Source organism: Monodelphis domestica, chromosome 8 (genome assembly GCF_027887165.1).
Source record: "Monodelphis domestica isolate mMonDom1 chromosome 8, mMonDom1.pri, whole genome shotgun sequence".
Classification (NCBI taxonomy): domain Eukaryota; kingdom Metazoa; phylum Chordata; class Mammalia; order Didelphimorphia; family Didelphidae; genus Monodelphis; species Monodelphis domestica.
Genome location: NC_077234.1, coordinates 56,029,999 through 56,045,627, shown reverse-complemented (window position 1 = coordinate 56,045,627; position 15,629 = coordinate 56,029,999).

Sequence of the window (15,629 nt, the reverse complement as noted above, 5' to 3'; positions counted from 1 at the left end):
TTTGTCTATTTTGTCTGTTTTTTCAAAGTACCAGCTTCTAGTCTTGTTTATTAGCTCAATAGTTCTGTCACTTTCTATTTTATTAATTTCTCCCTTAATTTTTAGGATCTCTAGTATGGTTTTCTTCTGGGGGTTTTTAATTTGTTCATTCTCAAGTTTTTTGATTTGCATTTCCAATTCCTTGGTCTCTGTCCTCCCTAATTTGTTAATATATGCACTCAGGGATATGAATTTTCCTCTAAGTACTGCCTTGGCTGCATCCCATAAGGTTTGAAAGGATGTTTCGCCGTTGTCATTTTCTTCAATGAAATTGTTAATTGTTTCTATGATTTCTTCTCTAACTATCCGATTTTGGAGTATCATGTTATTTAATTTCCAATTAATTTTTGATTTGGGTCTCCCTGTACCCTTGCCGATCAATATTTTAATTGCCTTGTGATCTGAAAAGGCTGCAGTTAATATTTCTGCTTTTCTGCATTTAAGTGCCATGTTTCTATGACCTAGTGTATGATCTATTTTTGTGAATGTGCCATGTGGTGCTGAAAAGAAGGTGTATTCTTTTTTGTCCCTATTTATTTTTCTCCATATGTCTATTAATTCTAATTTTTCTAAGATTTCATTCACCTCTTTTACCTCTTTCTTATTTATTTTTTGATTTGATTTATCTAAATTTGATAGTGGTTGGTTCAAGTCTCCCACTAATATGGTTTTACTGTCTAATTCCTCCTTCAATTCTCCTAGTTTCTCTATTAAAAATTTGGATGCTATACCATTTGGTGCATACATGTTGATTAGTGATATTTCCTCATTGTCTATACTTCCTTTTAGCAGAATATATTTACCTTCCCTGTCCCTTTTGATCAGGTCTATTTGTACTTTGGCTTTGTCAGATATCATGATTGCAACTCCTGCCTTCTTTCTATCAGTTGAGGCCCAAAAGGTCTTACTCCAACCTTTAATTCTAACCTTGTGAGTGTCAACCCGTCTCATATGTGTTTCTTGAAGACAACATATGGTAGGGTTTTGTGTTCTAATCCAATCTGCTATTTGTCTGCGTTTTATGGGTGAGTTCATCCCATTCACGTTCAAAGTTATGATTGTTATTTGTGGATTCGCTGGCATTTTGATGTCTTCCCCTAGTTCTGACCTTTCTTCTTTAGCTTTCTCCTTTTGAACCAGTGATTTACTTTAGGTCAGTCCCCCTAGTCCCCTCCCTTGAGATGCTTCCCTTTCTAGCCCCTCCCTTTTTATGCTCCCTTCCCCTCCCCCCTCTCCTTCCCTCCCTTTTTGTACTCCCTCCCCCTCCCCCTCCTTAATTTTCCTTTCTTTCTTGCCCTAATGGATAAGATAGAATTCAGGATCCCCCTGGATCTAGATGTTCTTCCCTCTCAGATTTGATTTCACTGAGAGTAAGGTTTAAGTACTTCCACTTCACGCTCTCTTCCTCTCCTTCTCATATGAGAGTTCTTCCCCTCCCCTTCCCATGTGTATCTTTATATGGGAAAGTTTATTCTATTGATTCCCCCCCTATTTCTTGAAGTTAATCTTAGTATTATCACGGTTCCCCCCTCCCTTTTCCTTTTTTTACCCCAACTTTCCCCAAATCTTCTTGATTCCCCAATCTTTTCCTATGCATGTTTCTTCTAACTACTCTTATGATGATACAATTTATGAGAGTTACACAAAACATTTTCCCCAGATATTAATATATATAATTAGATGTAAATGTAGTCCTTATAGAAGAGAGTTTGACTTAAAGAGAAAGATAAGATTTATCTCCTTTTCCCTTTCTTTCATATTTACCTTTTCATGTTTCTCTTGCTTTCTGTGCTTGGATATCGAACTTTCCACAGAGCTCTGGTCTTTTCTTAGCAAATGCTTGGAAATCTTCTATTTTGTTGAATGCCCATACTTTCCCCTGGAAGTATATAGTCAGTTTTGCTGGGTAGTTGATTCTTGGTTGGAGACCCAGCTCTCTTGCCTTTCTAAATATCGTGTTCCATGCTTTGCGGTCTCTTAGTGTGTTAGCCGCTAAGTCATGTGTGATCCTTATGGGAGCCCCCTTATATCTGAAGCTCTTCTTCTTGGCTTCTTGTAGGATTTTCTCCTTTACTTGGAAGCTCTTGAATTTGGCAATTACATTCCTAGGCGTTGTCTTTTGGGGATTTAGTATAGAAGGTGTTCTATGAATCCTTTCTATTTCTATTTTGCCCCCTTGCTCCAGAACGTGGGGGCAATTTTCTTTTATAATCTCCTCTAGAATAAAATCCAATTTGTTGTTTACCTCTGGTTTTTCTGGGAGACCGATGATACGGAGATTTTCTCGTCTTCCTCTGTTCTCCAGGTCCGTGACCTTCTCAGTGAGATATTTTATGTTTTCTTCCAATTCATTAATTGTTTGGGTTTGCTTTATTGATTCTTGCTGTTTTATCATCTCACTTTCTTCGAGGTGCTTGATTCTGGTCATTAGGGACTGGATTTGCTTTTCAGCCTTGTCTGCCCTTGTATTGGATGCTTCGAGTTCTTTTTCCAATTGAGCAGTCTTATCTGTCAGACAGCTGATCTCTTTCTCCCATTTTTCTTTCCAGAAGGTTTCCATCTTTTGGATAAGTTCCAGTTTGAGATCTTCCAGAGCTTGTTGATAGTTTCCATTTTGGGAGGCGTGTTCTGAATTTTTTTTGGATTTCCTCCTCATTCTCCTCTTTTCCTTGGGTACTTCCACCATAAAAGTTTTCAATAGTCACTTTTTTCCCTTTCTTCCTGGAGGCTTGATTTTGGGCCATGTGAGCCATCCCTTTGGTGGTTTTATTTCCCTTTCCTTTTTGGTCTGGGGTCTGGGTTATAAGAGTGGTTTTTCTGTGAATTTAGGTTGCTTCAGACTAGTTCTTCCCAGCCTCCGAGCCCAGGTATTCAGCTCCGCCCAGATAATCAGCGCGCCTTGTTCAGCGCAGCCCGCCCGAAGTCCGCTGGCTTCTCCAGTGAAAGCGCCCTGAGACGTTTTTTCCTGGCAGTCCCCAGATCCCAAGGACCCTGGAGTGCCCCCCCAGACAGAGACGCTCCCCACTCACTCGCTGTCCTGGTGAGCGCTCAGGTAGCTCACTCTGGTTTAGTAGGGGAGGTGGGGTGGGGGAAGGGCGGCTCAGTTCACTTTTCTGTGCAAGCTTTTCCTTCTTATTTTAGTGTGGAAATGTTCAAGCCCCACGTACCTTTGCCTCTGTGGGGTACTGGGGAGTCCTTCTGTTCCTCCAAAGGTGATTTTATGCTCCTTTGATGTAGTCTATTTCGTTCGGTGCTGGGGAGAGAAAGCGTGCAGCGTCTAGATTGCAGCCATGATTACCCGGAAGTCCGCAATTGAATTCTTCTGAGAGCAAGGCATGCAATGCTTCAAGGCCATCTAGCACCATGAACAGTGGCTTAGAATATATGTCCTGGCAGCAGGGAAGTTGCAGATAATTGAATGCACTGTGTTATTTCTCAAATGCGATCCAGTCCAACATCATCTTGCTCCCTTCTGAGTCCATCTCATTAACCATTTGCATTGGCCATTCAAAGTAAATGAACTGATGGACTCACTAAGTCAGCTGGCTGCCCATCTACTTCTTGTCGTATATAAGACAGTAAGAGCTCTGCATCCACTCTGCATTTTGTGTGTCCAAATCTAAGCTTTTTGCTTGACTCTAGTCTTCGTTGAGAAGACTTCATAGTGTTCATGGCTCAAAGTAACCAAACAAGATGCTCCCCCCAAACAGGGGATCCACCTCACCTTTTATAGGTAATACTCCATTTTGACTTGGGTAGGATGTCCTCCAGGTGAGCTCTGAACAAAGCAATGAGAGTGTCTTCCTCTTTTAATGCCTTGGGTTCAATGTGGTTGTTTTATCATTCAGTTGAGTACAACTCTCTGTGACCCTGTGGACCATAGCACACCAACACTGTCCATGGGGTTTTCTTGGCAAAGATACTGGAGCATCTTGCCACTTTCTTCTCCAGTAGATTAAGTCAAACAAAAGTTAAGTGGCTCATCCTCACAAAGCCAGTAAGCATCTGAGGCTGGATTTGAATTCAGTTCTTTCTGACTCTTAATATGATACTGTGCCAATACCTGTGTTCTGCTGAACGGCATAGATGAAAGATTCTAGGTAGTGTGTCAAGGAAGCTCATCACCTCCCCCTTCCTGAGTAACTTTACCTGTCCATCAAACATTCCCGACATACTACAGTTGTGGCGTACATTGTGTATGTCAATAAAAGTTAAGGTTTGGGGCAGGATGGGAGATCCACGAGAGAAAGGGAGAGATGGTTGAGAAGACCATGAGGGAAGCCTGAGGAGAAGGGACAGTGCAGGAGATGAGGGGAAATGAAAAGGAACTGGCAGGCTAGGCTCCATGCGGCCAGGTTACTTAGGAATGATTGTCTACCCTTCATAATAAACTTTATAAAATCTCTGCCTCTGGGCAGCAAGAAATATTATTAATTTTAATTATTACAGTAGCTGGGTGAACTTTCTTTGGAGGATTTATGTAAAGGCATAGACAAGAGTAGCATAGAATAAAAGTCCAGATGGCATGCCACCTGCACTCTTGGATGGAGCAATCAATGAGTCGCCCATAAGGATTCAGCTTGGTGTAGTAGAGAATTGTGAACTTGGAAAAAGGAAGATATGGGTTCAAATTCCATCTCATATCCTCACTAGTTGTGACTCTGGTCAAGTATTCACCTTGCTGTGCATCCGTTTATAAAAATAGGATAAGTAAATTGAGGAGCTTGGACTCAGTGATCTTTAACTTCCTTTCTATCTCTAAATCTGTCATCTATTAGATTACAGAACACTCTGAAATATTAAATATCTGTTTCATGGATCGCCATCACTAATTTGTCAACTACTATCTAAACTGTAATGAATTTTAAAATCCTTTGCTAAGCTGGTCATTAGATTGTAGATATTCTATTCTGAGGTCCAGACTAGAAGCTTTCCTGGCTTTCTAGTTGAAGAACAATTCCATGTTACATATAGTCACCGGGGAAAGATTTTTGTGGAAGCGGAGATAAATCACATACACAGATTAAATGAAAGGAAAATTAAAATATAAGAACATAAGAAGAACACAAAGTGATAGGAGATTAACTGAGGGAGAAATAACTTCCAGTGGAAGGGATCAGTGTTGTAATGTATTACCTAATAGAATCTGTTTGGTTAGGATTTTCCTTTCAAAGTGTTTTTGAATGACAATTAAATCCATGGTACCATTTGTGACATCACTAGGACTCTAATATCCTATACTTGATGCTTAGGATTTTCCATAGTTTTGAGAAATAAGGAAAATACTAGCTCTGATGCTAATAGTATGTTATATTTCCTTAGAAAGAAATTTGCATTTTGTTTACTTTTAGAGATGTTTGCCATGTGTGTTAGGGGGTTTATGAAAGCCATTCAATCCTAATTCCATTTCAGAAGCTGACTCTATTTTGTTCCATGTTTTTCAGTTAATTATTGTGACTTTCTCTTCTAAGGATAGAGTGTAACATATAAGTAGTCTCATGGCTTAAGGTACATGAAATAAAAAAGATAAAATATCCAGATCCAGAGTGACTTACAAGTGAATTCAAATAATCATTTAAGGAAAAAGTTTTCTAAAGAGAAGGAAGGCACATCATCAGAATCCTATAATAAAACAAATACATCCTGACATAAATTGGAGAAAGACAAACTAGAGAAAACTCTAGATTGAGATCACTAACAAACACTGATTTTAAAAATATTAAATAGTACACCGTAATGGCAATATTGTGGAAATGATCAACTGTGATAAACTTAGCTACTCAGCAATACAGGACAGTTCTGAGGGACTTATGACAAAGACTGCTGTCCACCTCCAGAGAAGAAACTGCTGCACTCAGAATGCAGATGGAAACATTTCAGTTTATTTGGATTTTTGTTTGGGGTTTTGGTTTTATGTGATTATTCTCTTGCAAAAATGATCAATACGCAAATGTGTTATGCATGATAATACATTTATAAGCCAGGAGGGAGGGAGACAATTTGGATCATATTACTTCAGAAAATTCATGGGGAAATTCATTATTACATATAATTTGTAAAATAAAATATCTTTATAATATTCTCTAAAAAATAAAATAAACTGAAAACATTAAAAAATTAGCAAAGAAATTAAGCAACATATTTTTTTAAAATATTCACTATTGACAATTTGATTTTTACTATGAATACAAAGGAGGTTCAGCATTAATAATACTTTTGGCACATTTAATCATTTTGATAAAGAAAAAACATGTGATTATATCAGTAAATTCCAAAAAATCTTTTTTAAAGTGTATCACTAATTAAATGTTAAAATGCTAAGAAAAGTAAAGGAATAAAATAACTTTTCTTTAATATGTTCAAAATAATTTCTCTAAAATCAAGAACAACCATTATGTTATAATGTAGAAACACTTGCAACTTGCTCAGTAAGATCAGACGTGAAGCAAGTGTTCCTCCAGTTTCTATTGTTAGTTGACATAATGCTATAAATGCTAGCTTTAGCAAAATGACAAGAAAATAAATTAAAGGAATAAACAAAGGGAAAGAGGAGGAAAAACGATTTCCTTTTATAAATGATATGGTGGTTTGCTCAGAGAACACTAGATTATCAACAGAAAATTAATCAAGACATTGTCTTGATACTTAATAGCTTCAGTAAAATAGCAAGATACAAAATAAATCCAAGAAAAAAATTATCATTATTTTTGTCTATTACTAAACAAATCCAGGAGGATGAGATAAGATAAATTCCATTTAAGAAATCAACAGAATACACTGAATATTTGGGAGCAAACTTACCAAGACACACAGTACATATAGACTTTGGAGCTATTCTCCCAGTCACAGTTCCACTGGCAAGTTGAGTTCTCAGAATGTTGTGGGAGAATTACACCCAAGTTTATAGTAGGGTCTCAACCTAAGAATGGGAGGCTCAAACTCTGTTAAATCCAGAAGTAAGAAAAGAACCTTATTTGAAAAAGAAGAGGTTTAAGATGATGAAATAGCCTAATAGCTGGTGGAATCACCTCGGGGCTCACCAGAGAGCCTTGGGGCTGATGGGTTAGCCTGGGGGTTATTTGAGTAGCATCAGGGATGTTGGAGTAGTAGTTCCAGGTATAGAGTAGCAGCTCCATAGCCTGTGGATCAGAGTTTGCATATTTATTAGGAACTGAGGGCTTGTTACCTTCCATTCCAGGGAAATCACCACCTTTTCTCACTACAATCCCCAAATCCTGGAAAATGGGCATGGCCAAATTCAGGTCAAGGTGTGGTTTGGGGTTTGACATGTCATAGGTGACTTTGAGGACACCAGAAAGGGAATAAGGAATTTATGCAGGTCTGGGGGGTTACTCTGGACTACCAGAGCCCTTAATGAACATGCCCCAGGTTCCCCACATTGTTTCATTTGTCATCATTTGTCAGTGTAGAAGAGGTGTCACTACCCTTCTGGAATGGGAACATGGCAGGGGTATACAGTACAGTGGGAAGGAGACTATAAGTATTTAATAATACCTAACAGTTCAGAAGCAAGGTAAATATAAGACAATATGAGTAATTAATAATACCAAACAGCACAAAGCTGATGCCCAGATAGAGCATTACAGATCCAGTACAAATGATTAATGATACAGAATGGGTAACTGATGAATAAATAATAGATTCTGCAATTTATGCTTGCCTAATCTAAAACCACAGATTTTGCAGTTTATGTTTAACTAGTACTAACTGACGAGAACTACAAGATTTCAGAGTATGAGGGTCCTGTTTCTATTACTGCCTGTTGCCCACTTCCATCAAGAACTCAGTTATTATGTTCTCTTGGGGATCTAGGATAGAGCCCTGAAGGGTTTGGGGGTTGGTTTTTAGTGTTACAATTTATGAATCCCCCCTCCCATCTCATAAGTGTGTTTCCCTCCACGATTATCAGTTGATATCAATTAGTTAGCCCAGCTTCATTATTTCTTAGAAAGGGATATTAGGGTGCTATACTTGGTACAAATTTCCATCTCAAAGTTGGTAATCCACTCTCCCACCAGTACATACATGGTTCAGAGAAAAATAGGCTTAAGCCTGGGGAACAAATGTGGCAAATAGGTAATGGAGCTTCTGAATATCCTTTTTTGGAATCTTCAAGTTGTTCTCCTTTGGTGTGGCATAGATTTTCTGTTGGATTCCTTGTAAAGCCTTGAATCCACCTTTCCCCAACATATCCAATCTCTTTTTGCTTCCCAATACAGACAATAGAGATGTTGTGGTTCCTGGGACATGGCTAGGATGCTAATGAAAAAGTTCAAAGTTCACAAAACCATCCTTTGGTCAAGTGGAAGCAAGGAAATTGTCTTTTCCTTAGCCTCAATTTCAGTCTCCTTATTCCTTAAACAATCTTTTCTCAGGAGCTTGGCTGGAGTTTTCTCTAATCTGCTAGATATTTGTATCCCTAATATCAAATGAGCTTCATGGATTATACAAGCCCCAATAGAGCATGATCAACTTTTAGACAATCTGGAAAAAAAAAGACTTCTTCTAGTACCTCTTTGAAATGTCATGTTCAGTATCAAAATTTATGGGATACAACCAAAGCAGTATTCAGGGGAAAGTTTATATCCTGGTGTGTTTATATCAATAAAATAGAGAAAAAGCATGAATTGGGCATGCAACTAAAAAAAATTAGAAAAATAATGAATTAAAAATCCCTAGTTAAAGGATAAATTGGAAACCCTAAAAATCAAAGGAGAAAATAATATAATTGAAAGTAAAAGAACTTTTAACTAATAAATAAGACTATGAGCTAGTTCTTTGAAAAAAACAAATAAAATTGATAAAATATTGGTCAATTTGATTTAAAAAATAAGAGAAGCAAATTACCAGTATCAAAAATGAAGTGTCATATTCAAACAGAAATACCCAGGCTCTAGTCACACCTAGTTCACACCTTTGATTCAGCTGAGATATGTTCTTACCTGACAAAGAATCAGGCCATAGTGACATGTCAGTTATTATAAATGGGGTAGCAATGATTTGGATTGACTCAATCAGTACTCTCCTTCACAGGCTTATCACTCATTGGACTTATGTAAACATTACTACAAAACAATTTTTACAGATATAAAAGTAGATGTAAATAAATGGTAAGATAGTGTTCATGGCTAGTATGTTCCAATATAAAAAGATAATACCCAAATTATAATAAGGACTTGAATGATGAATTTATAGATAGATGTGAGAGAAGAATTTAAAAAAACAAAATAGATCATCTCAGTAATAAGAACAAAAACGCTTTTATATAAATAAAATAAATATTTCTATAATCAGAAGGAAAATACAGATTGAGAAAATTTGCATTAAATATCTCTGACAAAAACTGATATAAAAATCTAGTCTTAGCTACATAAGACCAAGAACCATCCCTTATTACACAATTGGTCAAAGCATATGAAAAACATTTTCAAAAGAAGAAATGAAAACCATTTTTAGTCTTCTGAAAACTGCTCAAAATCACTTTTAATAAGAGAAAAGTAAATTCAAACAATTCAGATTTCTTCTCACTATCACCAAATTAGTGAAGTTGATAAAAAAATGTAGAGTTAATGCCGGAGAGTCTGGAGAAAGCCTGACACACTAATATAGCATTGGAATTGTGAATTGATTCATCCCTTCTGGGAAACATTTTGTAATTATATAAAGAAAGTATCTAAACTGCTCATCTTGACTCAGAGACATCACTCCTAGGCATATACTCCAAGGAGGTCAAAGATAGAAAGAAAGGTCTTATATATTAGAATGTATTTTGTGTATTAAAAGAACTAAGAATAAAATAGATTCCTATTTATTAGAGAATGACTAAATAAATTGTAGTATGTGAGTGGAATGAAATATTATGAAAATGAGGGACATGAAGTAGCCCGGAACGATTTGTATGAATTGATGCAGAGTAGAGTAAGAAATACAAAGAAATAATATACAAAATTACAAAGGCAATAAAAAACATTCATTCTAATAAGATATAACAGAATATGAGTAATTGTAATAACCACCCTTGTCATTATCATCATCATCATGGCTGGCATGTTCCATTATAGTGAAAATGATCATAATCCAAATTACTACACAGACTGCTCCCCCCCCCCCATCTCAACTGTTGAAGTGGTGGGGACTGTGGGAGTCAAATGCCATGATGCCACCAGATAAGTGGGGGTTTCCACTATTTTTTTGAATTTTGGAAAAATAGACCTTGAGGATCATTAGCCTGAGTGTAGGTTTGCTCATTGCTCTGTGAGGAAATTTCATGGACAGCTGAATGAAGTCATAGTAATGGGTCAGGAGTTCTGATTCCTTCTAGGTGAGGCAGCTTGTAGAAGTGACACAGAACTGAAAAATTCTCTGAGAACTCTGCCAGCCTGTTCAGAAGCAGAGGCCGACTAACAGTACTCTTTCACTTGAGAGTGGAGGAGGAGGACCAGAGCTGAACAGATGAAGGGTTCTTGTATCTGGTTCTAAAGTTGCATAGTCTTGTGCATCTAGTATCTTCACATTGCCAAATAAAACTTGAGTGGCTATGTTTCATGTCAAGTTACAGATGTGCAGGTGGAAAATTTGCAACACCTGAGCTACATTCCCAGCATCCTTTTAAGTTATGTCCTCATCTTACATAAAGATGCTTAGAGATAAATTTGGCTGAGACCCATGCTGTGGGGCTCTTTTTTTGGAGCTTGTGTTTTTGGTAAAGTGCTGCAAGTGTGACTCTCTGGCTCTCTTTGCTCTGCTCACTTGACTGAAAGAACCCCTTTTTTTTCTTTTCCTTCTCTTTTGATTATTAAAAATCCTATATATTTTTAAATACTAGGAGTATTTATTCATTTTTACTTCTACACAGATTTTAAGAAGTTGTGTATATCTGGAAGAACAGATGGTTTGGGGGCTTAGTCCTAAAGAATACAGTCTAGCCAGGGCTCTCAACCCAAGGAGATCCAGGCTATTCAGTCTTTGAAGAAATATTAAGAGAGTCACACTAACTGCTGAGCCATCACCCAGAAGGCTTCAGTTGGTGCTGTCTTCAAAGATCAGTTCACTTGCTACCTTCTACAGGAGGCTTTTCCTGATTCTCTCAGATGCTGATATTTCCAAACTCCATCTCCTTGAATTTATTATTTACTTTGGCTACATTTTCTATTTATTTATACATATACACAACAGTTGTTTCTTGTGAGAGAATAGAAATTCTTTGAGGAGAGATTGTTTTGCTTTTTAATTTTCTTTGTATTCCCAGCATAGTGCCTGGCATGTATTAGGTACCTAATAAATGTTTGTACTTCCTGATTCCATGCCCAGAATCTATTTTACCTTTTAGCTCCCCTGGAGACCATTTAGTCCAACTTCTTCATTTTACAGATGAAGAAACTGAGGTTTGAAGTGAACCCAGGTCTTTCTAACTTTAAGGGTCAGTATATTCTCCTCTATGCCATGTTGCCTTAAAAAAATCTGTAACACTATGAATTTGTGCATCATTGCCATGCTAATCTACTTTGTATCATCCAAGTATTAATGTATGTATATATTTAAATATTGCTAATATATTGTTCTAGTGCTTATATATGTATATGCAATATACATATGACTCAAGTGAGCATTACATTCACTAAAGTTAAAGAGAAGTCACATGATTTGCCCACGATCACATCGGTAGTGTGGATGAAATTGCAGAAATGGGGTACCAAGCCAGGTTGTCTGACTCTAATCCCTGTGCTATCTCTGTTATGCCTTGGTACTTCTAACTCCAAATCCAATATTTGGAATCCAAATCCATTAGACTTTTCAGCATACATCCCAACCAGCTCACTCTGATAACCCATGGCCCCAGATCCATGCATGGAGTTGATACAGATTGGCTTTAATCTTGGGAGTGTCTCAATAATCACAATATTTTTAGATCACATCTTTCAGCATTTTTCTGGATTTTGGTTCATGTCTAGAACTTAAATGTCTTAATTGTTTTGCAGGCACTTGAATATAGGAACAATTTGATTTTATCTAGAAAATAATCACCCATTTAAAACACAAAAGGATTTATTTTCTCTAGAGCTCATAAACCTTTAAACATCTCTCCTTTCTTCTCAAATGAGTCCTTCACTCCTCCAGAAAGCTATATAGTTCTTATAATAGTACCCCGGAGTTGAAGTCATCCTCAGAGATGAGCCTATGGTGTTGCTAGAGAATGGAGCCCTTTCTTCCAGACCAGCAGAGTCCACATAACGGAAAGTTATAAAAAAAGGCAAAATGTTCAAATTGGTGCCTCTAGACATTGGCTCTGTCCCTTGCTGCTCATTAGGACTGACTTTTGCTTGGTCCAAGAAATTTGTCACCATCTAGGGACACCTTCCTCTTCTGGGATCTGGAGGCTGAGCACAAGGACTTGGCATTGTCTGGAAACTTCTAGGGTCCAATAGATTTGGTTCTGGAATCCCTCTATTTCATTGATCCTTCTTCACTGCTTCTTTGAGTCTGGCTTGCAGTCTTACTAGTGTAGACTTGGTCCAAAAGAGCATCTGTAGGCCTCTTTTCCCCATCACATAGTTCTCTAGAGCACCAGGTTCCCTGAAGGAAGTCGAAAGGCACATGATGTCATATGTTTGCTTATAGGGAACTGGTCCAACCAGTTTTTTTTCTCTGTCCATCTCAGTATATGGCCCCTTCATCTGAGTTTCTCTGCTCTTCTTTTGACATGCTAAGTCTTAGTGTATGAACTGTAAAGCTTTATTGGTCCAGAGCTGGATAGAACCACAAAGGCAATCTAGTTCAACCCTTTCATTTTTCAGATGAGGAAACTGAGGCCCCATGAGGTTAAATGACTTACCTAAAATAACATGGGTAGTATCAGAGGTAGGATTTGAACCTAGGTCCTCAGACTCTTGAATCATTGGTCAGATACATGAATTTTCTATGAAGCAAGCATTTAATAATTCTTAATTCAGTAGACTATAAGCTCCTTGAGGGCAGGCATTATTTCACTTTTGTGTTTGTCCTCCTAGAAACTAGTATTACTGTTCCTACCTAGAAGGCACTTAATAATAGCTCCCATTTATATAGGTATTAAGTTTTACAAAGCATTTTACATAGATCACTTAATAAAATGCTTGTTGATTGATTTTTTTACAGGGAGAAAGGGAATACCCAGAACCAGGTGAGTTCCTGTCTTATGAAAGAGATAACAAGTGATTCCAGAGGGTCTTACCAGGCGCCCTCTTAGCATGCCCCACAAACTGTAATTTCTTAGTGAAAGATCCAGACTGGAGAGCAGGAAAATGTCGGATAAGGAAAATTGATTAGGGAAATCAATGAATTCACTTATGATTCTGCTCTATGAGGCGTAGCTCAGATTTCTATAGCATTTGGCTCTTTATGATGACCTTGCATTGTAGACAGTACAAGTATTATTATCCAGATTTTGCAGATAAGGAAAATAAGTCCTAGATGATTTAAATGAGCTCTTCATTGGACAGTTCTAAGACTCAGATCTAGTTCTATATCTAGAGACTTTTATTATTACCGCTTGATGCCTTGGGTCACGAAGACCAGTCTCAGACATTTCCTATCTCTGTGACTTCAGACAAATCACATAACCTTTGCTTCAATTTCCTCATCTACTTTTATAGATTTGTTGGAAGGATCAAAGGAGATATTTGTAAAACATTTAGTGCAGTGCCTGGCATGGAGTAAGATACCTGATCGATGCTTTTCCTCTTCTCTATCCCTGGAAGGAACACTAGGTTCCAGTCTCATCTTTGGAATAACTATTTAAATGGCTTCAGCAAGTCATGTTAACTCTCTTGACCTCAGTTTCCCTATCTAGTAAAATGTGAGAGTTGTACTAGATTATATCAGAGGTCCTCATCGCACCCTGTGATTATCTTGTGAAAAATCACATAATTTTTTCTAGCTCTCTGCTTCCTTACCTAAAAATAAGAAAGTTGGACTAATGGAATCCCAATGGGCTCTGATAGTCTATGTTTAGTTTTTTTAAAACCTTAATTTCTGTCTTAAAGTCAATACTGTGTATTGGTTTCAAGGCAGAAGAGTGGTGAGTGCAAGGTAATGAGAGTTAAGACTCTTGTTCCTGGATCACACAGCTAAGAAGTATGAGGCTACATTTGAACACAGGACCTCCTGTCTTTAGTCCTGACTCTCAATCTACTGAGCCAACTGCCTCCCCCCTTCTCCTGTCAATTCTTCAGAACTTTTGAGACTTCTCAGGAAAGAAGAGCTATCCAGTTCACTACTGAGAGCTGTGGTTAGAACTCTGTTTATCAAGTCTAATCCTCTATTTGTATGATTTAATCTCTTCTGCCCTCATTAGTCATTAGTGTCAAGAGTTAAATAAAAAATATGTTTGGCTTTCACAGTTGTGAAGTTGAGCTCAGCTCAATAAATATCTTTCACACACTGACACTAGCAATCAAAACACAGGCTATCACTTAATTTAACAAATAATTACCCTTCTGTAACAGAGGGATAAACAGAATTCCATCTCATGAATTGCTAATTGTTCTTCACTTTGGGGCTGTTGGTTCCTGTTAGGGTCCATAGTGATAAAGCTGTAGATGATTGCAGATAGAATCACCTGCAGGATCATTTGTCCAAACTTGTCATTGTATAGATGAGTAGAATGAAGCCCAGAATAATGTGACTTGATTTACCCAAGATATTGGAAATGGTGTCAGTGGCAAGAGTTTTGCCAGAAAGAGGCAGGCTGAAATCTTTAAAAATTCATGATGTCTTATTTACCTAAGCCAATGAGACCAAATTGCACACTAACTCAACTATATGATGGGCAGGTGGGTGGCACAATAGATAGGGTGCAGGATCTAAAGGCAGAAAGATTATCTTCCCAAGTTCAAGTCCAGCCTCAGACACTCACCAGCTGTGTGACACTGGGCAAGTCACTTAACCTGATTGGTCCCAGTTTCCTCATCTGTAAAATGATCTGGAGAAGGAAACAACAAACTATTTTTGCCAAGAAAACCCTAAATAGGGTCATAAAGAGTTGGACCTGATTGAAATAACTCAATAACAACTACCTTACACAGACCATTTCTTTGTCCTAGTCAAGGGAAAGATGAGAGATCATCAGCTAGAATAAGATATTTGAGAAACACAGAGAAGGTTCAGTTAGTGGGAATTGAGGAAAAGAGTGAATGGAAATCATTCTTTAATAGTTTTAGAGGGAAGAACTCTGGACTAAGAAGGACTTAGAAGACCTGGTTCTAGTTCTGTATCTTTCACTCGCCGAGTGACCATGGACAAGTCCCTTGACTTCTCTGGGATTCCATTCCTCATGTGTAAAATAAAACTAGCATCAAGGAGACCAGATCAGAGAGAAGTGACCTCTGAAGCACAAAGACTTGGGGTCAAGCCTAGTTTCAGATGTTTGCATCTATTGTCAAATGCAGTTACTATTTTGCTGAACTATTTCTTGGTTATAAGAAGGTTATATGGAGGTATGGTTGAAGTAGCAATACAATAAAAATGCAAAGTATTGAAAAAATATTTTTAAAAGCAAAAAATGCATTTTATAATTAGCCATTTCCCCAAAC